The sequence below is a fragment of the Ixodes scapularis genome, unplaced genomic scaffold (genome assembly GCF_016920785.2).
Source record: "Ixodes scapularis isolate PalLabHiFi unplaced genomic scaffold, ASM1692078v2 PGA_scaffold2__306_contigs__length_199485367, whole genome shotgun sequence".
Lineage (NCBI taxonomy): Eukaryota > Metazoa > Arthropoda > Arachnida > Ixodida > Ixodidae > Ixodes > Ixodes scapularis.
The window spans coordinates 66,731,273-66,739,482 of NW_024609857.1; positions in this window are offsets into that span (position 1 = coordinate 66,731,273).

The window sequence follows — 8,210 nt, forward strand, 5'->3', positions numbered from 1 at the left end:
ACAAGCCATTAGTTCAACCACTAGATGGCGGCACTCGTCCGTGTGGCCAGAAAACTGGCTCGTGGTGTTATGTTCCTCCTCTGCTCTTAATTTCCTCCTTTCTGCTGCTCGCCCGCGCACGTTCAGCGCTCAGCGCGTGCTCTCGCTGACACATATGCCAGTAAACGTGCCTGTGGTGTTAGCAGTGTCCAGTTCGCCCAAAAGCGGAGCCCAGCTAGCTCATTTATTCGAGCGAAGGTGCCAAGCTGGCTACATTTTGTTCTTTTGTACTGGCTTTGTTCCGCGCTGCAGGGTTGGCACAGCGATTCCGTTAGAGACTCACAAGCCAACTGCTTTTATCTACAGTAAAACCTGCGTTATAACGAAATGGTATATAACAAACTAATGGATAAAAGTCTAGGGTTCCGCGTTTTCGGTTTTTATTTTTTCAAAATTCGGCGTACTTTTTTCGGTGTTTATTTTAAAATGCGATTTTCGGTTATTTTCGGTGTATATTTATTCTCAAAAAATTTTACCGGTTTTTTTCGGTGAACATGAAAGAAACACCATCGGACACTGGATCAGATGATCACTCAAAAAATAACGGCCCATATACATACGTGGTCTTCACTACAACTTCCGTCAGGACACACCTCAAAATCGCGGAATTCGCGGGCATAATCTTCAGCACGCTTCTTTTTCCTTCCCATTCTGACGGCGTGGCCGTCTGAGGTGATGAACGTACAGAAACCAGTGAAATGGCAAAACAAAATCTACTGTATTTGTGTTTTTAACCACAGGGAAGTTTGAGAGACGGTGATAAGAAGGTATCAACGGCTTTCCTCAATGTCTTCTGAAGTGCATGACACCTGAACTTTTTTTAGGAACAGGAAGTTGACACACTAAGCCCGATCACAGAAAAGACACAGATGTCCCGCGAAGGCCAATCCACGACCTCTTTTGTTGCATGTTGAACCTTGGAAGAGGGCAATCACGGAGACGTCACACAACGTCGAACCTTGCAAAGCCCTCTCTCCCCTCCTCCCTCCCCCACCCTCCTCGACGCAGCCCTAAGAAACTAACCTTTTTTTAGTTATAACCGAATTTTAGAAAACGGATCAGACGTACTTTTATCGGTTTAAACCTAAAACGCCGAACCTACAGCTGACCTTTTTCGGTTAAAACCGAATTTCCAAAAATGAATTCGGCGTACTTTTATCGGTTTTTATCGGTTTTTATCGGTTTAAACCGAAAACTCCGAACCCTAGATATAACAAAACAATCATAATTCCCATTACTTGCTAATAGTGGGCAGAAATGGATAGTGGCTACAACTAGGGATGCCGCGAACTTTTTTCGAATCGAAGTTTCGATGATCGAATCAAGCGGTTCGAAAGATTCGAAAGATTTCGATTTTTCGAATTGTCTATATCGTAAAATTCGACGTAGGTCGAATTTTCGAACTTGTTAAGCTAAGAAGTTCGACGCTTTTCGAACCGTCGAACTTATTACGCTAAAAAATTCGATCTTTTTCGAACTTTCGAACTTATTGCGCTGCAAGGTTCAATGCTTGTCGAACTTTCGAACTTGACTGACCAAAAAATTCGATGAATTTCGAACTTTCGAACTTATTTATCAAGAGAATTCGAAAAGTTTCGAACTTTCGAATTCTGAAAAGTCAGAAGTTCGACGAACTTCGACCTTTTAGGGTAAAAGTTCGACGTTCGTCGAACTTCGAAAGACCGGCGGACGGTTTCATTTGATTTCAAGTAGTGGGGTACATTCGTAATTTTTTTTCTCGAACTTTTACACGCGGTACTGCGTTCCTTACGAAAGACAATGTCGTTTATTTCAATGTTCTGGCATGCTTAGGTTTAAAGAAATAAATCCCCGAAGGGGCGAGGAAGGACGACGGGTTTTTGACGATTATCGTTTGTGCCAGATTTGAAGCACGCTGCAGCCGGAGCTATTTATGGTAGATATGTTATACTTTTTTTAAGAATGATCTATGTATAGCCTAGGTAAGTGCCGTCTTAAGATGTGATTATTGTTATTCAACGTGAGTTTCGAAGAAATGTCCAAACATGTATCTGCATGCAATTATGACCTAAACTTGATATTTATTTTCGTCTAAGTTGTTTGAGGTATCGCATTTAAATTAACACCACAGACAGTACATATCGTTGCCATCTGCAGAATACAAAATAATATATTTTTTGTTTTTTCACGTTAAGGAATAAATTAACTCATGGGAGAAGATTTCTAATAGTGTTCAAGTTCAGCACGTCATTAAAAGAAAACTTTTTTTTTTTTTTTCGCTTCACGTTTCTGGGACGTGTTTCTTTTAGCCTGTACACATTTTGGTAAAAGAAACTTGTTTCGAAGTTCTGAACCTCTGAATATGCAAGAATAGAACACTTCCGACGAATTCTTGATAGTTTTTTTTTTCTCCTGCTTTTTATTCCCGCATTTACTTTTTTTTTTTTTTTTTGCTATTGGCACAGGTGTTTAGGTCGAAAAGACAGCTTTGAACTTCCGAACCACTAAGCATGTGACGAGCAGTGCCTTCTGACAACGAGTTTCTAACAATAACCATCTACGCAACCTTTTATGCAGTGAAGAGCGACAGTAGCTATACATATGCATAAATAATTTCAGATTAAAATAAGCTCGACCACGCCCTCTTTCCCCGTATTGTTATCTTTAACAGTCCGAAATACCTGCAAGGGGGAGAAGGAGGCTGAAGCCTCCCCCCCCCCCCCCCCCCCCCCCCCCCGCTACCCTCTTCCCCCTGTTTTTCCTCTTCCGACGCCACTTGTATGGTAGAACGCTCCTCAACCTCGAGTTGTGTCGGCTTTTGTGCTTTTTGCGAGGCGATTCCTCCGCCCCAGAAAATAAACCTCCAGGACAATTACAAACTTCACGGGATCGGATTACTACCAGCGTGCAAGGAGTGGCGAGCTATAGTCAGTTACAGGTTAAAGACCGACCAACGGAACCATTTTCCGCAAGGTAGGAAAATGCCCCTCACGCCCTCCTCTTTTCACCCTCTCCCAAAAATCACGTGACGGCATGGGCTCGTTTTGTGTCGGCTTTTTCTGTAGGGATAATCCTCAAAAACCGCGAAATGAGCGGCTAGCTGCGAGCGCCACAACGACCTTGAGACGTCCAGGTGTCTTCCCTCGTTGACGCGGGCACGCTCCATCCGCGAGATTGAGGAAGCTAGCGCGACCGAACGCTTTTTCCCATGAGCTGCAGGTCTGAGGCCGCTTGGTCGGTGAAGATCGAGGGGTTTTGGTATGCTGGGTTCGTTCCAGCAGCTGCTCTCTGGCATCCCGCTGCTGCTGGAGCCATTGCCGTCTCTGCACAAGGATTGACTTGCGCAATAAAGAGTTCAGGTCGTCGATAATACATTTATTTCCGAAACTTATAAATTAAGTGGCTTTCCCTAATCTCTTCAATACTGTTTGAAACACATCTCTCATAGCTTGTTCACCCCATTTTGGACTCTTTTACGTATTTATTCTTCCTTACCTCTGCTTGATGACTGTTTTATAACTTGATAAAGACCTTTAAGTATTGGCGTGGGCTTCCGCGATCAACGCTGTCCCAGATTTATTCAAAATTGGAAATATTGGCGTCAGGAGGGGTTGAAGAAGCAAACCGAAAATCTTGCTTCTAATGAAGATGGCACAATCGTAAGATAGGTCTTTGCTTCACCTGCATCCACAGCGCCCCATCGTTTGCACTATCGCAACTTCTTAGTGACATAGCTGTATACCACATTTTACTGATGGTTACTATAGGTGTGGCCCCACAGGCTTTCCCGTTATCTGCGAGTGGACTTTTTAACGACCGGCGACTCTCCTGAGTGAGAATAAATAATATCACCTTCCCACAACATCCCCACCTTTCTCTCCCCCCCCCCCCCCCCTCCCTTTCCCGAGTTGGGGAAATATCAGGCCAGTCCAGGAAGCAGCCTGCAGACTACGCTTTTCGGCTACTCATTCTCAACATATTCGAGCGTGGAAGTAAACACGTTGCATGAACGACGCCCAGTTTATTTGCAATTTAAATAATGTGGCTCTACTGTTGGGGCCCAATCAATTTCATCATCAACCATTTTTTTGTTATGACTTCATGGTGAAAGTGTGTTCGTCGTGATGCCACAAAAGTGGTCGATTCAAAGGGAGATATAGGTACTCGTATTTATTTTGCGGAAACACGCGCTCCTGTGACGCTCTTGTGCGCAAGCTCAACGCTTCCGAGGCAGTGCGTAATAATTTAAAACTGTCGTTGACGATGAAATATATGTGGGAAGTGCATAAAATTGTTTACACCACAAAAGCATACAGAAAGACAACAAAATATCGCAATGGCTAAAAAAAAAAATCACCTTGCGAAAACCGTTGCTTTTCTCTCTCTCTCTCTATCTCTTTCGCGCCACTACGAAAGATAGCGGCCGAGCGACGAAATTCTATCAAAACCTCGCTTTTTGGAGAAAGGACAGTAGGCTATATGGTAGTGAATCTGCCAGGGAGTTTGTAGAAACAATAGGCGACCATTGAACCTAGCCTTCTGCACAAATCATGCCCGGGATATTTCCATTTTCCTTCCACGCGATTTGAAGGCAAGACGCTGGGAGAATTCATGTGCACTAACATGCTGCTTCTAAAAGAAATTACCAGATTTATAGAGCATGTCAATTTAGATGTAAATAGTTTAATCACTGTGCACAAACATTCGCTGCCTGGAGGATGACATGGAAGCATGGCGGAAGCAACTTGCTGAAAATAGAAGTCTCTGTTGCATTGCACTGCTGTGAAGAATTATTACGTATTTTTGTCTTATTTCCGTGGGAAAATAAAAACAGCGTTTAGAAACCGAACCCTGTGCGATTTGAGGAGCGCCGAAAGGACATAAAAAACAGGGACAACCAGAGCTTGTTCTGGTTCCTTGCTTGTTCGGAGCCTTGCAAAGGGGGATAAAAAATTATGGACTGACCCGACTTACCACATTAGAGCAGTTTATTTCCATTGCGACAGGCTGTCTTCAAGTGCCTTGCATAGTCCAGCTTGTACTGGTCCACTTTTATTTTCGGTTCCTTTCAAAGCGTGGGCTCTAACCCACTGGACTAAACTACCACATTCATAATCTGCGGAAGCGGAGAAGTGGAAATGCAACAAATGGAAAGATTCGCCCACGTTATTTGGGGCCTATAGAAAAGCGGACCGGATAGAAAAGGGCCGAAATCTCTTTCAAGAAACACACAATCTCCTCTTCAATTCTGTCTAACAATTTGATGTGAATGTGTACTCGGCTATGGCATTATTCGTTTAGGAATCAAGCGAAACTCTGTATCGGATCATTATACGTCTACGTTCACTCCCATTCGATGCTTATCATGTTTTCGAGTATGTACACGGGGTGGTTTTCAGTGGTAGTTTTTTAATCTGATTGCCCGCCAGAGTGCGAGCCAGAATTAACGCCCTACGGCCGCGGGCCGTCGCGCTATTCTCCTTCTTCTCCCTATCAATATACAATCAAAGACGCGGGCGGTGCCGTCAATCGTGCTGGTGTCGGGAACCAGTAAGTCTGACCCTTGAAATGCAGGCGTGACGCAATACCCAGAGGCGTCTCGTTCGCCCACTTACATTCTTCCCAGGCGGCGGAGATGGTCGTTTAGAGGGGATTATCTTCTGAACGGATCCAAGTTACTCGAGCAAGCTCACATTCTGCTCGCAAAGCCCAGCCGCTAAGCAAAGGTAACGGACGGTGGTTCGAGAGGCGTGCAACCCTTGCCCGCTTGGCCCTCCCAACTACTTCTCCGCTTCCATAAATCTTGAATGGTGTAGGTTGGTCCAGTAGCTTAGAGCTCACTTTTTGAAAAGAACTGAAAATAAAAACGGAACAGTACAATCTGAACTACGCAGGACGCTCTAAGAGAGCCTGTCGTAATGAAAATGAACTCCTCTAATGTGGCAAGTCGGGTCAATCGGTTCATAATTTTTCATCCCCTTTTGAAGGGTTCCGGAAAAACAAGAAATCAGGAAAAACTGAGTGACGCAAGGCGCCTCGTATTGTTCAGGTTGTTCCGGTTTTTTATATCCTTTCGGCGCACCTCGAAACGCACAGTGTTCGGTTTGAAAACGCTGTTTTTATTTTCGCACAGAAATAAAACAAAAATACGTAATAATTTTTCACACCAGTGCAATGCAGTAGAGACTTATATTTCCAGCAAGCTACTTTCCGCCATGCTTCCATGTCATCCTCCAGGCCGCGAATGTTTGTGCACACTGATTAAACTATTTACATGTAGATTGACATGCACTAGAAATCTGGTACTTTCATTTAGAAGCAGCATGTTAGTGCACATAAATTTCCCCAGCGTCTTGCCTTCTAATCGCGTGGAAGGAAAATGGAAATATCCCGGGAAGCGAGGTTTTGATAGAATTTCGTTGCTCGGCCGCTATTTTTTGTAGTGGCGCGAAAAAAGAAAAAAAAAAGAGAGAGAGAGGGGGGGGAGCAACGGTTTTCGCAAGCTGATTTTTAACAATTTTGTGGGAAGTGCGTAAACAATTTTACGCACTTCCCACAAATGTTGTCGTCAACGACAGTTGAAAAGTATTACGCACTGCCTCGGGTGCTTTTACCTTACGCACTAGAGCGTCACAGGAGCGAGTATTTCAGCAATATAAATACGAGGACCTATAGACCTTTTGCAAAATCCCCCAAGCGCCCCGGCCTGCGCGCAAGGAATTGTGGGAGAGACTGTCTCTCGCCTGGCCAGTCTGCCTTGAGTTCGCATTGCCTTGTCGCTTGCCTCCTCTTAGTCGTGTGTTTTTCGATTTCATCACTTATTTTTATCTATTCCAGTGTATTTTTTTAGCTTCTAGGTGTTGCCATTCTCTTCTGCGCGCGATATTTCTTGTATATATATAGTGTTTGTGTCCTTATTTTGCCTTTTTCGACGGGAGTGCCGACGGACAACACTCCGCTTCGCGCGTCGTTCCCCGGGTGAGTACCGTTGCTACCGATTCATATCGCGCTGTTAGCTGTTCATTTTGGTTCATTTGACCCGCGTGCAGTCGAGTGGAGCCGTTTATGAATACCCGCGCACCTCTCATAGGGGTAGGCAGAGCTCTGAATCAACAATCGCGACGCGAGAGCCGCGAGTGCGCTGTGATTTGGCCGCCCGCGCTCGCTCCGTTGCCTCACACTGTAGCGTGTGCCTTCGAGTGCCGCTGACTTGACCAAGATACAGCACGCCGCTTTGTCGCCGCGAACCATTTGTCCGAATGTTTGCGAGGCTGAGGCATATGCAACGCTGCGGCGCCTGACAACTGCGCGCTGCGGCGCGATCCCTTCGCAAACGCCGACGGCTCAATGTCGCGGCTTGAATGCGCCCATGGCATGCCTTCGTAATCTATCTGCTAAGCGGTTGTCAGTTGCCAACGCCCTTTTTCAAGTGCAGAGATGTATTGCCGCAAATCATTAATCTGAATGCCTGCGAAGCCGTAACACCTAGAGTCACTAAATGAGCTACGCATAGAGTATCGGCACTCCGTTCCCCGACATTGTTGTGGGCGCCGCCATTTTGGCTCGTATGCAGAGCAGACGCAACTGCCGATCGTCATGATTCAAAAGTGCGACTTCCTCGGCATTCGGTTCGGTGTTAGAAAGGTTATGTAACATTGCTTTGCTCTGCCGCGAACTGTTTGAACATTTGTGGAGGGCGGAAAAGCGCTTCCTGTGATTTCAGATAAAGCTTCAGATAACTGGCAACCATGATTTTAAGACACAATATGGCCAAGTGACGTTACTCTGAAGCGTAGCTTATTTAGTGGCACTAGTAACACCGTTTGTCATATCCAACGTGCGGTGTGCGTGACAAACTGCGCGCAGCGGCGCGAGCCCTTCGCAAGCGCCGGTGGCCCAATGCCGCGGCTTGTATGCGCTTATGGTATGCTTTCTTAATATATCTGCTAAGCGGTTGTCAGTTGCAAACACCCGTTTTCAAGTGCAGAGATGTGCTGTCGCCCAGGCAGTCATCTTGAAACTTGTAGTTCCTTCGATAATTATATTACTCGAGTCAAGATGTCAACTTTTGATCGAGTCAAGATGTCGGGAACTGACAACCACCGAGCAGACTGATCATGAATGCATGCCAAAGGCGCATACAAGCCGCGACGTTGAATTGCCGGCGCTTGCTAAGGGCTCGAGCCGCTGCG